This window comes from Elephantulus edwardii, unplaced genomic scaffold (genome assembly GCF_000299155.1).
Source record: "Elephantulus edwardii isolate Elephantulus edwardi_28Jun2011 unplaced genomic scaffold, EleEdw1.0 scaffold00002, whole genome shotgun sequence".
Taxonomy (NCBI): Eukaryota; Metazoa; Chordata; class Mammalia; order Macroscelidea; family Macroscelididae; genus Elephantulus; species Elephantulus edwardii.
This window is the reverse complement of record NW_006399752.1, coordinates 28,029,175-28,048,545: the sequence shown is the minus strand read 5'-3', so window position 1 is coordinate 28,048,545 and position 19,371 is coordinate 28,029,175. Positions and strand designations below refer to the sequence as shown.

At 43.2% G+C, this 19,371-nt stretch overlaps 1 protein-coding gene across 3 annotated transcripts in view; it reads left to right on the top strand.

Moving 5' to 3' along the window:
• MARK3 (MAP/microtubule affinity-regulating kinase 3) overlaps positions 1 to 19,371 on the top strand; it is a 91,741-nt gene that overhangs the window by 19,186 nt on the left and 53,184 nt on the right. For all 3 annotated transcript variants that reach the window (XM_006879054.1, XM_006879053.1, XM_006879055.1), the window contains exon 2: positions 11,101 to 11,154. The gene's annotated coding sequence lies outside the window, so the exon portion shown is untranslated. The remainder of the gene's footprint in view (positions 1 to 11,100; positions 11,155 to 19,371) is intronic.

Genomic DNA, 19,371 nt, shown 5'->3' with positions numbered 1-19,371 from the left:
ACTGCCTCTGAAAATTCTCTGCAGGGTCAAATATGGGTTGATTCCAACTCTACAGCAAAACAACACAATAATCATAGTGTTGAACATGTTTATAGTCCCATTTTCCACCAGCCTTAAACTGGAGTATTCAGAAGGCTACAGTAAAGATGCTGCAGTTTCTTTGATGTGGGAAAGTTTACATGATGATCATTCTAATTCCAGAACCCACAGATACCCCCCATGAGAACACACGGCAGAGCAGAGTGGCCCATAGTCTTGCACCATGGCAGAGATTGTTCCTGGTGCCCCTTAAGGTGTTGTTTAGTGAGCCAGGTGCCCCACTCTGGGGTCCTGGGCGTCAGCCTCATTGTGGTCAGCCTGCATATATGGCTTTCTGGGGTGTGCCTGAGCACCGGGGTCCGTGCACTTCAGCCCACCCTTGGAAGTTGCCCCCAGTGTATAGATGAGTTCCGTGGCCCCTAGATAGACTTTATGCATGCTCTTTCCACTTTGTGACACATGCACACTTGGCAGGTACATCCTCAACAGTTCCAGGAACGTCTTGACTTTTAGAAATAGGATTTTGGCAATTCCCGATAATCCGTGAAGCCTGCTCATCTGTCCAGAAGGTGAGGTTAGTTGTTAAGTCTTACCGAGTTGGTTTGGACTCCTAGCAACCTCGTGAACTATAGAATGAAGCCTCTGTTGTGTGATCTTCACAACAGTTGCTGTGTTGGAGCCACTGCTGTAGTCACTTTATCTAGGCAGGAGCTTTTACAGGATAGTTGCAATGTAGGATCTAAAACCACATCAATACATTTCGTATTCTGTTACATTAGTATTCATTGATCTCACTGCATGAGTTCAGAGGTCAAGATTTCATTTTTAAACATAGGAAACTGACTTTTTAAAAGGGTTTTTTACAAAAACTTGACTTACATGGTGGTGAAGAATATAGCAGCTGCTAGTAGAGTGGTTGTTAATACCTTGATTTATGCAAAGGTACCAGTTTTTTTATCCATCTTTCTTGAGCACAGTGGAATTGTTACTATTGTGAGAATGGTTTTGACTTCAGATATCTCCTGAAATTGTCTTGGGACCCTTCTAGGTGCCTTTCACACTTTAAAGAGCACTGGATAGAGTTACCATTTCTTCTCCATTCTGAATAGGGAGCTTTGGTGGCCTAGTGGCTACTCTGCTAACCCTGAGGGCACATGGTTTGAATCCACCAGCTACTTCGTCAGAGAAAGATTGGCATTCACCTCGTGTGCAATATACTCCCTCATTAAAACTTACTAGAGGGTCAGCCGTGAGTCAGTTCTGACTGGACGGCGATGGACAACTCCATTCTGACAAAACAGATCTGTCTCGGAAGAAGTACCAAGGTGCTCCGTAGAAACATTTTGTGAAACTTCATTTCACTTACTTTGGGCTTATTATCAGGAGGAAACAGTCTCTGGAGAGAGACCTTGTGCTGGAAAGTTAGAAGAGGTCAAAAAAAGAGAGGAAGAGCCTCAGTGAGATGGGTTGACACAGAGACTCATCCTGGACTTTCTCATGTCAGAGATTGTGAGGATGGTGCAGGATCGGGCAAGGTTCAGAGCTGTTGTCCAGAGTGTTGCAGAGTCACGGTCAGCTTGACAACACCTGACAATCTCTGAGTTGGAAAGGGTGAATGAATCCGAGCTGAATCATTAGTCACTGTATGGTGCAGTGTCTTAGGAAGCATTAGTCATTGATCTGCATTTCTCAGGGTGATAATTGCTTGTAGGAAAAGTTGATTGGATTCATCAAAGGCCCTCCCTCTAACAGTCTCCTCCTCCTCCTCTTCCTCAAGAAAAGCATAGTGACTTGCTCAAATGAGTTCAGTGTATAATAACAATAGGAGGATTTTCCCAGAAAAGTACCCTATGGGTTATTACAATTACATACTTTTCTGATAGAGTCATTTCATGCCTTACTGACTTAAATATGGTGTTTTTGTGGCCTTGTTCCAGAAAGATTTTTAAGACAGCTCACCATTCATGCTGACTGCATGGTGTGAGCTTTAATTACTGGCAAGTAGACACATGTAAGGCATTGGGCAGGCCTGGGAGTGAGTCCCAGTGAGCACTGGGAGCCCAGATGAAGGCTGGGCCTTCAGCTTCCCCACCCTCCTCAGCCACGCTGGCCTGGACACCCAGCTTCACCGCCCTTCTTTATCTGGTGCTGTCAGTCTGCAGGAGAGTACCCTGCTTTTAGGAAACAACATGCACGTTAAACAGCTTTGCAGTGGCTGTTGTACACTCTTCTCACATTAGTTTTCTATGCCTGATTTGTGTGTTGACATGCTATATGCAAAAATAGTTATCAGTTGTGATGAAGTAATTTTTGCAGGGGTCTTTAGAGGATCGTTTAGTAAGCATTGCCATGGTCACTACTACTCCTGGTATATCTGCGGTCACCCTGTATCCAAGCCAACTTGAAGGTACCATCTCTGCACAGTAAGGAAGCAGATTGTTTGGTGCTGACCTTTTTTGTTAACAGCAGATACATTAAAACAACAATAACAGATTTTCCTCATCCGTCGGATGATCTTTATTTGGTTTATGTATTCAGGAATGGTGCTAAAAAAGTGAATGGACCATGTGGGGAATCTGGGGATAAGAAAAGGTGTTGATCTGCTGGAGAAGGAGGTGCAATCTCCTCCTCTACCAGTCAGATCCGATTTGATGGTACACACACACAAAATACTAACTTTTTTTAAAAAAAAAAAAAGGGGGGGTGTTGACTAGCACCTGGCCTTTTGTGGTTGAAAGAAAAGTTGACTCCAGGTGCTGAGAGCCCTGTATGTGGACAGTTGGAGTATTTCCTGGATTGTACCTTTCTTCAGGCACTCTCTAAACTTGGCTCCTGTTCTCCATCTTGATCAGAAATTGTTCGCAGTCACTTGTCGCTCTTTACTTCTTCCTCCTTTGGGCTATCAGGTGCATGTCTTCAGTCTGCTATCTTTAACAAAATGTCTTCAGTATAATGGGAAAAACCTTTCTTTTTATTCAGTGTATATAATGCATAGTTTAAGCATAGGCTAATTACAAAAATACCACAGTCGCCCTGTACTTCACACCTATTTCCTAATCTCAGTGGCAACCACTTTGAGTCTCTTAAATGGATGTTTTCCGTTTTAGTTTCATACCTTAAAAAAATTGTCTATGTCCAGGCTTGTGTGTTTTTCTGATTTTAGCCGTTTTAGGATGTACCATATGAACAGGAGCCAGTGCTAATGAAGGAGGAAGTGGAAGCTGCATTGAAGGCACTGACAAAATATAAGGCCCTAGGAATCCACGGGATACCAATTGAATTGTTTCAATAACAGATGCAGGCTTGGAGGTGCTTACTTGTCTATGCCAGGAAATTTGGAGGACAGCTGTCTGACAAACAGTTTGAAAGAGGTTCATTTTTGTTCCTATTCTCAAAAAAAAAATGATCCAGCTGAATATGGAAACCGTCGAAAAATATCACTAATATTACATGCAAGCAAAATACTGCAGAAGTTCATTCAAAAACAGAACAAAATGTGCAACAATGAATGAAAAAATCTTTCTATGAACTTTCATTAAAAATCACAATTTTTTAAAAAAATTTAAAAACAACTATGAGATATCATCTCACCCCAGTAAGAATAGCAAAACTTAACAGAACAACAAACATCAAATACTGGCGAGGTTGTGGAGAAACTGGAAACTTTATTCACTGTTGATGGGAGTGTAAAATGGTGCAACCACTATGGAAGGCTGTATGGCACTTTTTCAAAAATTGCTAATAGAAATATTATTTGACCCAGCAATTCCACTACTAGAAATATACCCTAAAGAAACCAGAACTGCCACCTAAGCAGATATATGCACATGCATGTTTATTGCGGCTTTGTTAAAATAGCAAACACTTAGAAACAACCCAAGTGCCCATCAACAAACGAATGGATAGAGAAGCTGAGGTATATTCACACAATGGGATACTATGCTACATTGAAAAACAAGGAACTCATGAAATATACAAAATGGGTGACCCTGGAAGACATTATGCTGAGTGAAATATCTCAGTCACGAAAGAACAAATATTGCATTGGGCCACTGTTGTAAAACGGGACTGAGATTGAGGTTGAGGAAAGACTGAGAAAGAGGGGAAAATAATGTGTACTGCATTGAAACAGATGAGGGAGAGAACTGTTTAAAAGGGATATATGATTAGGTATTATTGCCAGTATAGGAGTCCAGAATAAAGGCTGCACAGTGGAGTGGACTTGAGGGGAGGGGTTGTATAACAGTGAAATACTTTTTCTTTTCAAAGAGAAGAAATGGAAAGGAGGGGAGTGGGCAGGAAGACTAGTGCAACAATGAATGAATGGAAACCCTAAGTCTCTGTAAACTTTCGTTAAAATTAATAATTTTTAAAAATATTAAAAGCAAAACAATTAGGATAGTACATAGATAGGGAACTTCCAGAAGTTCAAGCAGAATTTAGAAGAGGCTGTGGCACCAGGCATATCATTGCTGATGTCAGACGGATACTGGCAAGTAAAGAAAACCAGAAGATTTTCTATTAATGCTTTATTGACTATGCAAAGACATTTGACTTTGTGGATCATAACAAATTTTGGCTGACATTGAGACGAATGAGAGTCCCAGAGCACTTAATTGTGCTCATGCAAAACCTGTACCTGGACCAGGAGGCTGTTGTGTGAACTGAGCAGGGGAACACTACAGGGTTTAAAATTAAGAGGGGGAGTGAGTCAGACTTATGTTTTTCTCTCCAAGACCTGACAGAGTGTGGAAATTATTGAACAGTATCATCAATATCACATGCAAGCAGGATTCGGAAAATTACTGGAGCAACATGTCAGTAGGGAACTGCCAGATGTGTAGGCTGAATTTAGAAGAGGTTGTGGTACTAGGGATATTAGAGCTAATGTTAGATGGATCCTAGCAGAAAGCAGAGAATACCAGAGGAATGTCTGTCTGTGCCCCATTGACTATGCAAAGCCTTCTGACTGTGTGGATCACAACAAGCTATGGCTGACTCTGAGAAGAATGGGAATTCCAAAACATTTGATTGTGTTTATGCGAAACCTATACTTGGACCAAGAAGGAGTCGTCAGAACAGAGCAAGGAGACACTACATGGTTCAAAATTGGGAAGGGGGTCCGTCAGGGATGTATTCTATCTCCATACCTTTTCAATCTGTATGTAGAACAGATCATCTGGACTCTGGGCCATATGAGGAGGAATGTGGCATCAGCATTGGTGGAAGAGTCATCAACAGCCTGCGTTATGCAGATTACACAACCCTGCTTGCTGAAATTGAGGAGGACCTGAAGCCCTTGCTGCAGAAAGTTAGGAACTGCAGCCTTCAATACAGATTTAAACTCATAATCAAGAAAACAAAGATTCTCACCACTGGACCAATTGGCAGCATCAGTATGGATGGCGAAGAGATTGAGATAGTTAACAATTTTCGTTTGCTTGGCTCCACAGTCAACACTCTTGGTACCAGGAGCCAGGAAATCAAGAGAAGAATTGCATTGGGAAAGTCGTCTGTCAGGAACCTCTCCAGAGTACTGAAGAGCAACGATGTCAGGATGGAGACTAAGGTGCTCCTGATCCGGCCTATAGTCTGCAGTTGCGAGCTATACATCGGAGAGCTGGACAGTGACTAGGGGTGATAGAAAGAGAATTGATGCCTTTGAACTGTAGTGCTAGAGAATAGCACTGAACATCTGTTGGACAGCCAAAAGAATAAAGTCTCGGAGGTGATGCAGCCACAGTGCTCCTTGGAGGCAGGCATAATGAGGCTTCGCCTAACATACTTTGGGTATATTGCTAGGAGGAGCTTTTGGAGAGGGACATGATGCTGGGAAGGGTGGAGGGTCAGCAAAGGAGGGGAAGACCCTCAACCAAATGGATTGACAAAGTAACTGCTACAAGTGGGCTCTAGTGTATCAAGAAGTATGAAGATGGAACAGGATTCAGATCTGTTGTTCATAGGGTCGCTGTGAGTTGTATTTGACTTGATGGCACCTAATAACAGTTATTTTTAATTTTTTATTTTTTTTAATGAAAGTTTATAGAGACTTTGGATTTCCATTCATTCATTGTTGCACATTTTCCTCCCTGCCCACCCCTCCCTTCAGTTGATTTTTCTCTTTGTAAAGTAAGAAAAACCAAACCTCCAAAACTTTCATTATTATATAATCTCCGTCTCCCTGCAGTCCACTCCCCAATGAAACTCTCATTCTGGGCTCTTGTCATGAAAATAATACCTAATCATATATTCCTTTCAAGCAGTTCTCTTCCTCATCTGTTTCAATGCAGTATACATTATTTATCCACTCTTTTCTTAGATTCCCCTCAATCCTGATGTCAGTCCTGTTTAATAACAGTGGCTTTATGCAGTATTTGTCCCTTTGTGATTGAGATATTTCACTCAGCATAATGTCCTCCAGGGTCACCCATTTTGTATAATATTTCATGAGTTCCTTTTTTTCAATACAGCATAGTATATAGTATTCCATTGTGTGAATATACCACAGCTTCTCTGTCCATTTGTTTGTTGTTTGCAACTCTTTGCTATTATGAACAAAGCTGCAATAAACATGGGCATGCATATATCTGCTTGGGTGACAGTTATGATTTCTTTAGGGTAAATTCCCAGTAGTGGAATTGCTGTGTTAAATGGTATTTCAGTTTGCAACTTTTTTGAGAAAGCGCCATACAGCCTTCCACAGTGGTTGCACCATTTTACACTCCCACCAGCAGTGCATAAGGGTTCCATTTTCTCCACAACCTCACCAGCATTTGTTGTTCTTTGCTGTTCTATTAAATTTTGCTATTCTTACTGGGGTGAGATGATATCTCATAGTTGTTTTGATACTTTTTTTATTATTTTTTAAGTCATCCAGTTTTTTTCCTCCCCCTGCCAAAACAGACCTTTTTCTGGAATGTGGCTGATGTACAGAGAAAGTGCCCAGAAAATGTACAGCTTTATGCCTTATCACAGCGTCAGGATGTCATGTTACCACAATCCAGGGTAAAAACAGTATGGCCAGCACCCCACGAGTCCCCAGTGCTGCCTCCTGGTCCCATCCTCCCCCTCATGCTGACACCAGAGATTCCTTTGGCCCGTTTTTTCCAAACATTCCATAAATGGAGCAATCCTTTTGTGTCATTGCAGGTCTGCCTGTGGCATTCTTCTTTGTTGTCACCTTTTTATATAGTCTTATTTGTTCACTAGCTCTGCAGGCCAGGCTTAGCCTCCCCTCTTTCAGGCCCTTCTTTAAGGGATTTGGAGTCCTTTCCTGTTCCTTTTGTGATTGTGAATTCTTGCTCTCTGTGATAGTACTGAAGCTGTGTGAAGTGATGTGGTCTGTGAGGCTGTTGGAATCTCTCTGTTGAGACATGCTGGGGAAGTCTTTCTCAGCTCTGATCTATCTTTATATCTCTTCTGTAATTTTCCATTTTATTTCTGGCACCAGGGTGAATAAATGGAATTTCCCAGAACTGTTGAGGACAAGTGACAAGGACACCCATTTCTTTTCTCTTGGTGAACCCCCTGGACTTTGGCCACATCCCCACAACTCCATGGCCAGGGGATGATGGTGTTCTTCTCTTCAGTCCCCGCCTCTCAGAGGTGCCTCAAGGGGCAGATCCACAAAGGGGGCAGCCCCACACCACCTCCTCTGTGTGGGCCTCTGTCTGAGCTCTTCCAGGCTCCAGCTCTGGCCCAGACTTATTCTGTCAGTTGAGTCAGCCCAGCAGGGAGCTGGAGGAGGAGACGAAGAGGTTTTTTCCTTTTAGCTTTGCCACCCGTGCACTTGTCACTTTCAACAGTAGCATCTCACTCTGAGGACATAATAGCTTCTGATAAAAAGACTGTTTTCATATAAAGTGAATGCAGCTTACTTTGAGCTCCAGGTTTTGCTTCTGTGGTATTAAGTATGTTGTTAGGAGAGGCCAGTCCTTGGAAAAAGACATCATACCAGTGGAAGGTTAGGAAGTCCCTCAGCAAGATGAACTGACAAAGTAACGATAGTAATTGGCTGAAGAATAGCAGAGATTATGAAGTTGACACATGATAGGCCGGGTTCACAGCCATTGTTCATAGTCATTGTGAGTTAGTGGACTTGACGACATCTCACAACAGCAGCCTGGTGCTGGGGTAGCCGTTCTAGTAGCTGGGATGGTGTCATGTCGCATCACATCATTATCTGCTGTTGCCCACCTAAGGAGGAGGATGTCTAATGTGACTGGGAAAGAGGGCTGGCCAAGGGTCCAGTGCCAAGAATGGAAACTAGATCTCATTGCTAGGTATACCATGTACTGGGGAGGTTCACCGTGAAGAGGAGGGAGGCAGGCAGCCAGGGAAGGGCCTTGAGTTTGAAAGACTCTTTGGAAAGTGAGAAACCACAGTATACTGTGCAGAGTGGCTTACAAATGTCCAGATTGGATTGACACCAACCAGATGAATGTCTTTTTGTGTTTTACTTTATATGTGACTAAACAGGCATTTAACTGTCTTATCATAATAAATTATGGCTAAAATGGATACTGGGAATCCCAGAACAATTCATTGTGCTCATATAAAACCTATGCTTAGACTAAGAAACTTTTGTGCAAACAGAGCAAGGGAACACTGCATGATTTAAAATTAAGAAAGGTGTGTCTCAGGGTTGTATCTTCTCTTAATACCTAATCAACCGGGATGCTGAGCAAATCATTTGAGAAACTGAGCTCTGTGAAGAAGAATGTGGCATCAGGGCATGTATTATGCAGGTGGTACAACCTTGTTGGCTGAACGCAAGGCAGACGTGAGGCACTTAATTGCTTAAGAGCCAAGACTATAGCCTTCAATATGAATTACATCTCAGCATCAGGAAGACAGAAATCCTTACCACTCGGTTGATGTTGTTGTTGTTAAGTGCCGTCGAGTCACAGGCGACTGATAGAGACCCTATAGACGAAAGTCCTGGACACCTGTATAACTTTCATCCTTTCTCCAAGTTCATAGGGTTTCACTCGGTTGATAGGCGATGTATATCATGATTGTTGCTGTATGCCCTCAAGTCAAAACAAACCCATAGGTGGGTTGCCAGAGGCAGTAAATTAATGTCACAGGAAGCGATTGCCCATCTTTTTCCCACAGAGCAGCTGGTAGAGTGGAGGGTGGAGAAAAGATTGAAGTTGTCAGCAATTTCATCTTGCTTGCATCCACAGTCAACATCTTTGGTTGTGGCAGTAGTCATGGAACTAGGACATGTTGCATTATCAAGGACCTCTCCAAGATGTTAAGGAGCAATGATGTCAATTTAAGGACTAAGTAACACCCGATTCAAGCTGTGGTCTTTTCAGGTACTTGCAATGCATCTGAGAGTTGGACAGTGACTAAAGATGACAGATGAAGAATCAGTGTCTTTGAGCTGTAGTGTTGGAGAAGAGGGCTGAATATCCAGTAGGCTGCGAAAAGAACACATGTCTTAGAAAGCGTGCAGCCAGGGTGTTCCGCAAAGGGCACAGATGGTGAAGCTTTGTCTCACATATTTTGGACATACTAAGAGGGACCAGCCCTTGGAAAAGACATCATGCTTGGAAAGGTGGAAAGTCAGGCACACTATGCACTGTATCCAGTGTCTACTTTATTGTGTCCACAACCTGGCTGAGGCCTGCAACAGGCAAAGGGGTTCTGTGTCAGTGTCCCCTCCACCTTGACTCAATATCGTTTCTGTTCAACTTGAACTTTGCAAATGCAGCTCTGCTTTACAAGTGCTCACTCATTTACTTCCCAGTCTCCACTGCTTTGTTTCTTCCCTTCCGAAGAATGTTTCCTTTGTCTCCAGGGTCAGTCTTCCTGTGGCTTCTCTCAGCTTTTTAGGGAATAGTTGTGTAGCTGGGGCGATGAAGCTTTGGATCAGGTTTAAAGAGGTTGACTAGCTAGTTGTCAGTGTAATGCAGTGTGGTGTCAGGGGCCCTGGAGCCTCCCAAGGACTCTTTCTAGGGTCCATGCAGTTCAGACTCTGCTTTCCACTCTCTCTGCTGTGCCTAGCCGAGTGTTCTGTCACTGTGACCGCAGGAGCACACAAGAATGTCATGAAGGTGTGTGACCTGTGCTAACTTGTGAAGGGTCTGCACATAGTTTTCATTTCTAATACAGTAAACATTGTTAGCAGAGTCCAGCATGACTGAAACTCTCTTGAGACTAAAGACAACAAGAAGATCCTAGAAACAGCACAGAATCTTCCAAGAGCCTTACCCCGCCGGGCTGCAGGCCCTTTCTGCTGGCTGTCTTATTAACCAGCATCTACTGAATTACAGTGGATGGCAGGACACTCTGGGCTGGATGCAATGGCTGACTTAATTGACATCCCCTTGATCCCCTTTGATGCTGTCTCCCCTCCCCGTCCAGGATGCCTCTGGACCCTAAAAGTACCATGTGTGACAGCCATCCAGGCAGGAAGCTTAGTGCCGGTCCCTTTATTAAAGCCTGTTTCTTATTTAAAATGAGACACATACTTAAATGGGAGTTTGGGTTCTCAGTGTCTCTAGACACTGGCTCCCCTGTGACCACTTGTACAGTGTGCTATAGTCACATTTACTTTTTGCACTGCCTCAAATAGTTGTGCAGATTCTGAAACATAGGACATTTAAAAAATTTTACAATTCCTTACCAATTAAATTGTTCATCTACTTAATTACAAGCTCCTCCTTTTTCATGAAAGCATTCTGTGCCCCATAACAGCGCTAGACATATTCTAAGAGCAGAAGACCGTAAGAATGTCCATAAGTGCCTGAGAAGAAATCTGCTACAGTCCTGTGTGTGAGAATGTTCACTGTGTGCTCCGTCTCTTATTTATCTTTGCTCTCAGGAGAGGTTTTTTTCCCTTGTTAACAAGAAACTTAAATATAAAATCCTTGTTTGCATAGAACCCTTACTTTTGATGGTAAAATACTGCTCACTGTAACTCACTGAGCTTTAGAGTCTTTTGCTAGACTTGTTTCTTACTTGTTAATAACTTGTCTGGGGTTAATAAAGTTATTAACACTTAGTCTCTACTTACCCAATGACCTAAATTCGTAAATATTTATTTTCTAGGTTGCAATAAAAATAATTGACAAGACTCAGTTGAATCCAACAAGTCTACAAAAGGTAAGATTGATATCTAGTATTCACTATTTTCAAAATTATTTTTGACAACTTCCACCAAGTGGCCTGGTCACCTAGCAGCAACACTAGGGATGCGACGGAGCCTAGCCGGCACCAGGAACAGGAAGCCAGAGAATATTTGGAAAACATAAAATTATGGAATTTCTGAGCCTGCTCACCAGCACACTTTTACTAGCCAGAAAACCCAGGAGAATCTTAATAAATATATTGCACTAGCCCAATTAACAGGCGAGTCTTTTTCTTTCTTTATGGATAAAACCAACATTGTGGTTATGTTTGAGATGATAGACTCCACAAACAGTGGCTCTGTATCGTTTGCACAGTAGAAAGAAGCCCTAAAAACCTTGTCTATAATGCAAATGAAGATGTAAAAGATAATGGACATAGAATAACCTTGGAAAAATTCAAGAAAGAAGTGGAAAAGGGATAAAGAAATATGGCCAGCATTTTAATAACACCTAAAAGTCCAAGATAATAAATTATTCTGTAGGGGGAAAGTGTTTTCATTGCCGTTTTTCATCTAATTTGCCCTTTAAATGCCTCACATGTTGTTTATCATGTTTAGTGAAGAGGTTCTGGTAGCTTAGAGCTTAAGCCCTTGGCTGCTAATCAAACCTACTAAAGGTTCTGAGGGAGAAAGATCGGGCATCCTGCTCCTGGAAAGACAATCTTGGGAACTTTATATGGAAGTTCTGTTCTCTCTTACAGGGGTGCTGTTTTTGCTATGTACCATCTAGTCAGAAATGGCTCCTAGCTGACCCTCCAGTGAGTTTTGAGAGGCAGAAAATCCAACAGGAGATTGCCCGTCTTTCTCCCACAGAGCAGCAGGTGGATTTGAACCATCTGCTTTCAGGTTGACAGCACAGCTCCTTGCCACTAGGCCACCTGAGGTCCCAGTAGGAGCGCTCAGAATAAAAATCAACATCATTACAGTGGATTATTATATCTAATTGGGTGGATTACCTATTAATACACTGGAGAAGGACAGGCTTCCTGGTGTTTAAAATTTGCTTTTTAACTTGCTTAAAAACATGTGAAACTGTTTGCTACAGATTAGTAAGTAAGCCTATCCTTACTCAGCTTACTGGGTACTCCATCCCTGTCAGAGAGTGTAAGTTTGGGTGCGGCAGGGTTGGGAGAGAGCTGTGCCATATCTAGAGGCAGAACTTTGGTGGGATGTGGGAGTTGGGGGCAAAGAAGTGCAGTTGTTCACTGTGAAGTAGTAAGGACAGTGAGCCCATGCCTCCCTTCTGGATTGAGCAGTCTGACATGAGAGAGTGCCATAGAACTTCCTGTTGCTCAAGTGAATGAGGTCTTATTAAAAAGCGGGCATCTGGGTGAGCTCTCGTGGCCTACTGGCAAGAAGCTGCACTGCAATCCCAGAGGTGTGCGGTTCCAATCCACCAGATGCTCTGCTGGAGAAGGAGAGACAGTCTCCTCCTCTACCAGTTAGATCTGATTTGACGGTACACACACCAAAAAGTGGGAATCTGGACCACAGCAGCAGTTAGTTTGGAACTCAGACTAATGCAGACACACTTTGAAAAACAGGCGTGGCAGTCTGTCTGCAAGTCCACAGCTCTGCAGGCTCCGGGGAGTATGTCTGCCCTGCACACACCAGGTTTCGGAAGCACCTCACAGACAACAGCTGCTTTGAAAAGTGTTTCTTTTTTCCTTCAACTCAAGACTGGTAATTTGTGAGGGTTTTTTCTCCCCCATGTCAGATGTGCCCATTACGTAGCAAAGGTGGCACATGTCATACAAAAGCATGAGAACCCAGTCATCGTGTTCATGAACTAGAAAACGATCAGTCAAGACTGTTTTTAAATGTTCCCAGTAACACAGACTAAAGGCTTCAGTTTTAAACTAGTTTGTTAAATAGAACTAAACAAAACAATCTTTTTATTGTTGTACAGATTTGTGTATCTTTCTAATAGGCAGCACTGGGTCTTTAAACTGGCCCTTGGACCCAGTTAACAGAAGAAGGATGCATTCATTAATGACAGTAATAGAAAACAACGTTTCCATGTGGGACTGAAGGAGGCTGAGAAGTACATTGAAACACAATGGTGGCCTGTATCATCTGACCCCAGATGGCCTCACCCTGGTGCGCTAGATTCACTGGGCATCTCAGCAGGCTGTGCCAGGTAGAGGGCCATCCAGCACACAGCTGAGGCAGAGATCTTGAACTGCAAACAGGAAGTCTGAATTAAAGCCTAGACTCTTAATTTGACCTTGAGTGAGTCACTGAACTCTCCTGAATTTCTTCCCTGTAAGATGGGTAATTTCATACCTTGTGAAAGAATGGCTGTGAGGTGAGCATCAGTGAAATGATGCCAGTACAAGGCAAGAGCTTGTACACAAAAGCAGCACATACATCCAGAGGACTGGCTGTTTCCTGCTGATGGCACTTGAGAGGGGAAAGTTGGAGATCAGTTATAACTTGCTCCGAAATGAAGTGGCCCTTGGGGGTCCGCACCCCATAGTAGGCCTCAGAGTTTCTGACAGTGGCACTAGCACAGATCAGGGATCGTTTTCAAGAGTCAGTTGTGAGCAGCTGTCTGGCGCCGGATGTTCTGTGAGAGCCTCAGGTGTTCGTCGTCATTAGCTAGTCTAGTGGAGTGAGGAAGCTGACTGCAGTGGGGGTGGCTGACTCTCCACCCCATGACACTGCTTCACTGTGGTGGTTAAATGTCCCTTACTCAGGTGCGGGAAGATTTGAGGACTCACCTGAGGAATTACGGCAAGCTTTTGGAGTCTGAGTGCTTTTCCAGGCTTGAGTTTGACGTGCAGGTTTGCTCTGCCCCCAGGAGCGAGGCAAGCCAGGCTTGGCCTAGTGTTTAAGGCAGGAGGCGGTGCTAACCCCAAATGGTTTTCCTGTCAAACATTTTTCTAGGTGGTACAGCACTGGTCTGTGTGTTGCTGTACAGAGGTAACTCATGCTTGCTGGATACCGAGCACTGTGACAGTGATGTGTCAAACGTGGTAATGGGCACCCATGGTGGACAGTGTTAGCTGCAGCTTCCCGACTAAAACAAGCCTGGAAGCAGGAGCGGCATCCACTTCCGAAATGGCTTGCCTCTGGAAACTCGTATGTACGAACGGTGCTCAGGCCTTTTGTTCGTAGGGTCGCTATGAGTCATCTACGACTCGACAGCACCTGACAACAGCACCTGAGGATTTCTCTTGTACTGGCTGTAAAGAAGTTGATGCATAACTGCGTTTAGATACTTGAGTGATACAAATGTTATACTCGACTTTGCTCCAGGCATCAATCACTCATTCATTGAACAAACACTTTTTATTAAACACCAGATACTCTTTTAGGCGCTGTGGCTGTTGTGGAGCCGACCAAGTTCCTAACTTCCTTCTTAGTTCCGTGTAACTAATACTCCAGCTCAAGGAGCTACCGATAGCAGGTTGCCTGGGTGTGCCCTAGAGCACTGCTGCCTGGACAGGCACTCTGGCCTTTGGGGAGGGAGCAGTAATTTGTCAAGTGAAAGAGTGGAGAGCCTGGCAAGGTTGATGTCCCTGGCAGGACTGTATGCAGAACCAGGACCACAAGCTAGGCCATGCGTGCATTGCATGGGGAAAAGAGGCAGGGTGACTGGTCAGTGCCTTGCCTGGAGGCCACGCAGGCACTGTGTGGGGAAAGGAGCGGAACAAACAGTCCATTGGCTGGAGGCTGCGCAGGCACTGTATGGGAAGAAAAGCAGGGCAGACAGTTCATTGGACCGAGTTGGAAGGGTCTTGAAGTCAGTGGCTCTTTGCAAGTGTATAGTCGTCAGATTTTTGGCATAGACAGTAAGGTTTAGACAGTAAGATTTTTTAATAGGAGCCACTTGATTAAAACTAGAACATTTTAACCTAAAAAGACATTTCTTTTGAAATATATGTGTATCTAGAATAATGGGGTTAGCTGTTAGACTTTATCTATCTAGGATAGAAGGCGTACTCCTTTCCACAGCATCTTGGCTCAGTATTAGACAGTTTCTTGCACTCACATCTATCTTCCAGGAGCTTCTCTATATCTGTTGTCTATCCTGCCATATTGATACTTCTCCAAACATAACTAGCCTGTGGAAGATACTACTTGGGGTTGCTGCAGAGGAAATAGCCAGCGCCTGCTTGGTCACCTACAGCACTCACCCTCAGGTTGGATCTGACGTACTCCATGCTTAATATGGATTTTCTTTCCTTGTCTGATTTAACTTATTCTGCTTCCTGTCTTTTGGAGATATTTTTTGAGAAATGAGTCTTTTCTATTAATTGTCACTTAATAGGACAAAAATATGGTCATCTAGTTAAATTTAAAATTACCACCAAGACAGAAACAAAGTCCTTTGTGAAGAAGTCCTTCTATCCTTCTTCCAAGTTGGTGCTTCTGACCCAGTTGTTGTGTGCAATCAAGTCGAATACAACTCATAGCAACCCCATGAACAACAGATCTGAGCCCTGTCCTGTCCTATGCAATCCTCACAGGCTCTAACATGTTCTAGCCTTTTGCTGCAGTCTTTGTATCAATCCATCTGATTGAGGGTCATCTTCTCTTTGACTAACCCTCCACCATCCAAGCATAATATCCCCCTCCAAGGACTAGCAAAGTATGTGAGGTGACACTTTATTACCTTTGCCTCCACGGAGCACACTGGTTGCGCTTTCTCGCAGACCCATCTTCTGTTGGCAGTCCAAGAGTATTCAGAACTATTCTCCAGCACCAGAGCTCAGAGACATCAATCCTTTTCTTCCGTCCTTATTCAGTGTTCAGCTCTCAGAGGCATAGCAAGTGATTGAGAAGACAATGGCCTGAATCATATGCACGTTAGTTCTCAAACTGACATCATGGCTCCTCAGTAATTTGGAGAAGTCACTTGATCTCCTTGACTCTTGGTACCAAGTGTTCTGATCATGGATCCAAATAAGATGAAGTTGTTGACTGTTTCAGTCTCTTTTCTTCATCTGCCGTGATGTTGCCTCTCTGTCCTTTGGTGCAAATTTTTATTTCCTTAACATTGAAATGCAGTTGTATTGAAGGCTGTATTCTCTGCTCTTCTGCAACAAATGCTTCAAATCCTCCTCACTTCAATATCATTAATATTATATGCAAGCAGAGATTCTGCTCAAAATTATCCAAAAATGACAGGAACAGCACATCATCACATAACTGGCAGGAGTGCAGGCTAGGTTTAAAAGAAGCAATGGTACTAGGGATATTATAGCTAATGTTAGATGGATCTTGGCTGAAAGCAGAGAGTACTAGAGGAATGTCTATCTGTGTTTCATTGATGAAGCAACAGCATTTGACTGTGTGAATTACAACAAAATGTGGCTAACTCTGAGAAGAATGGGAATCTCAGAATATTTGATAGTGCTTATGTGAAACCTCAAAGCCTCAAACCTGTTCCTGACATGGTTCTGAAATTCAGGTGGGATAGACTCAAAGTCATATTTTGGTTGCCTTGGATTTGGTTTCATTTTCTTCAGCTTCAGCTTGAATTTGCATATCTGGCGAAGGCCAGATGAGTTGTGGGAGGATATCAAGGGTGTCATCCAGGAAGACTGCAAACGGTCATTGCAAAGACAGAAGAGGAAGAAAAGACCAAAATGGATGTCAGAAGAGACTCTGAAAATTGCACTGGAGCGCAGAGAAGCCAAAGCACAAGGAAGAATTCAAGATACTAAAGAGTTGAATAGAAGATTTCAAAAGGCAGCACGGGATGACAAAGCAAAATATTACAATGAAATGTGCAAGGAATTGGAGTCAGAAAATCAAAAGGACCGAACTCGCTCAGCATATCTTAAGCTCAAGGAACTGAAGAACAAATTCAAACCTTGAGTTGCTATAATCAAGGATGCTTTTGGCAGAATGTTAAATGATCCAGGAAGTATTAAAAGAAGATGGAAAGAATATACTGAGTCACTGTATCGAAAGGAATTGGAAGACACAGAAGAATTTCATGAAACAACGTATGAGCAAGAGCCTATGGTGATGAAAGAAGTAGTTCAGGCTGCTTTGAAGGAAATGGCAAAAAATAAGGCTCCAGGGATAGATGGTATACCAATTGACATATTTCAGCTAACAGGTGTGGCCCTGGACGTGCTCACCAAGTTGTGCCAAGAAATCTGGAGAAAAACCACTTGGCCTACTGACTGGAACAATCAGTGTTTCACAGATGATACAACCCTGCTTGCCAAAACTGAGGAGGACCTGACGTGTTTGCTTCAGAAGGATTGAAGCTCAGCTTCAGGAAAACAAAGATTCTCACCGCTTGGCCAATTGGCAGCATCATGATAGATGGTGAAGAGGCTGAGATTGTTAATAGCTTTAGTTTGCTTGCCTCCACAATCAACACTCTTGGTACCAGCAGCCAGGAAATTAAAAGGCAAATTGCACAGTGTTAGTCTGGAGACTGAAATGTGCCAGATCCAGGCCATGGTCTTTGCAGTTATTTGCTGTGCGTCACAAAGCTGAACACTGATTAGGGATGATAGAAGGAGAATTGATGCCTTTGAGTTGTGCTGGAGAAGAGTATTGAATATACCATACATGGCTAGGAGAACAAACACCTTCATCCTAGAGAGGTTGAAACCAGGCTGCCCCTTGGAGGCAAGGATTATGAAGTTTCATCTGACATACTTTGGACATATTGCAAAGGAGGGGCCAGTCCTTGGAGAAGGATGTCATGTTTAGGAGGGTGGAAGAACAGCGCAGGAGAAGAAGACCCTCGAGATGGATTGATTCAGTGACTAGAGTAATGGGGGTAGGTGTGTCAGACAGTAAGATTGGCACAGGGTAGAGCAGGGTTTAGGGCTGTTGTACATAGGTTTGCTGTGAGTTTCAAGCGTCTTGACAGCACCTAACAACAACGAATGTGAGAGAGTGTGTGTGTATTATGAACATGTACTAATATTCCCAGGAGTTGTTTTTCTTTCCCCCTCTTCCTTTCAAATTACCTAGTGTAAATGTAACTGGAACTTAAGTTTTCTTACTAATTGAATATACTGTGTGAAGGTACTTTATTTTTAATATTGGTATTTATGTTTTAATTCCGCTATAATTCCGCCATAAATAGAGCATACTCATTACTTTGACACGGTTCTAATTAAATTATTCAAGACTTTTTGAAGAAGAAAGACATGCAGTTGCTCATTCTTAAAAACATAAGAGAAGGTGTACCCCAGAACTTCCAGTTTCATTTTTCCTTAAGAAAAACAAGATAACAACTTCAAAGGTGGGGGGGAAGTAAATTGAGAATTCTGAGAATGCTAGAATTTCTTTTTTTAATCATTCCAGAAAAATCAGTAAAGTCCCAAATACCGTTCTTGGGCTAAAAACACACCAGTATCATAGCGCAGCATGTACAGAAGGTGAGGAGCTAGTGCCACACCCATAGGGGACCCTTAGAGCAGTGGCGACAGCCTGGATCCTCCTGTGCTTGTGTGTGCCAGCTACTCTCCATACACTGCCACCTGCCATGTCTCATTTGATCACAGATAATGGAAAGACCAGGAGGAGGACGGGTTATTGGCTTAGGGTCACTCTGGCAGTGGCTCATGGCACTGAGTGGAGCTGGGGAGTGGCTGCAGGCACACTGGAGAGCAGCTTTCTCATCTGCATTTCAAGCACGTGGAGACCCATGTTTTCTGGAGTTTTGTAGCTGGCTCAGCCGTCCAGGGAGGGCAGTGGACCTTAATCCGCAACTTCCTTACTCCTGTTCTCTTAGATTCTATCACGTCTCCCTCTACTGTGGCAGGGACTGCAAGGTACAGGCTGAACTAGCAGACACATAGTGAAATTTGCTGTGGAAGTACCAGATTCTTAAAACACTTGATTTCTTTCTCTTTTTACTGCCTTGATCTTAGGAATGCTGAGTCTTGGGTTTTGACAAGTTAGGTTATATCTTAATTTGTCATTAAAATATTTTATTACAAAAATCCAAATAGCTGTTTTTCTTATCTAAGTGTTTTATTTAAATTATTAGTTTTATTAACTAGATTTAAGCCGTTTTGGGCAACTCCGGGGACTTAGTGTTGAGCAGTTGTGCTGCCAACTCAAAGGCTGGTCAGCCAAAAAAGGACAGGCCCCTCCTCTGTGAGTTAATGCCTCTGAGAACCGCCGGAGGGTCACCTGGGCCTCATCTCCAGCTTGACAGTCTATAACAGCAACAGTCCATTTTTAAAAATCCATTTTGCTTTTTT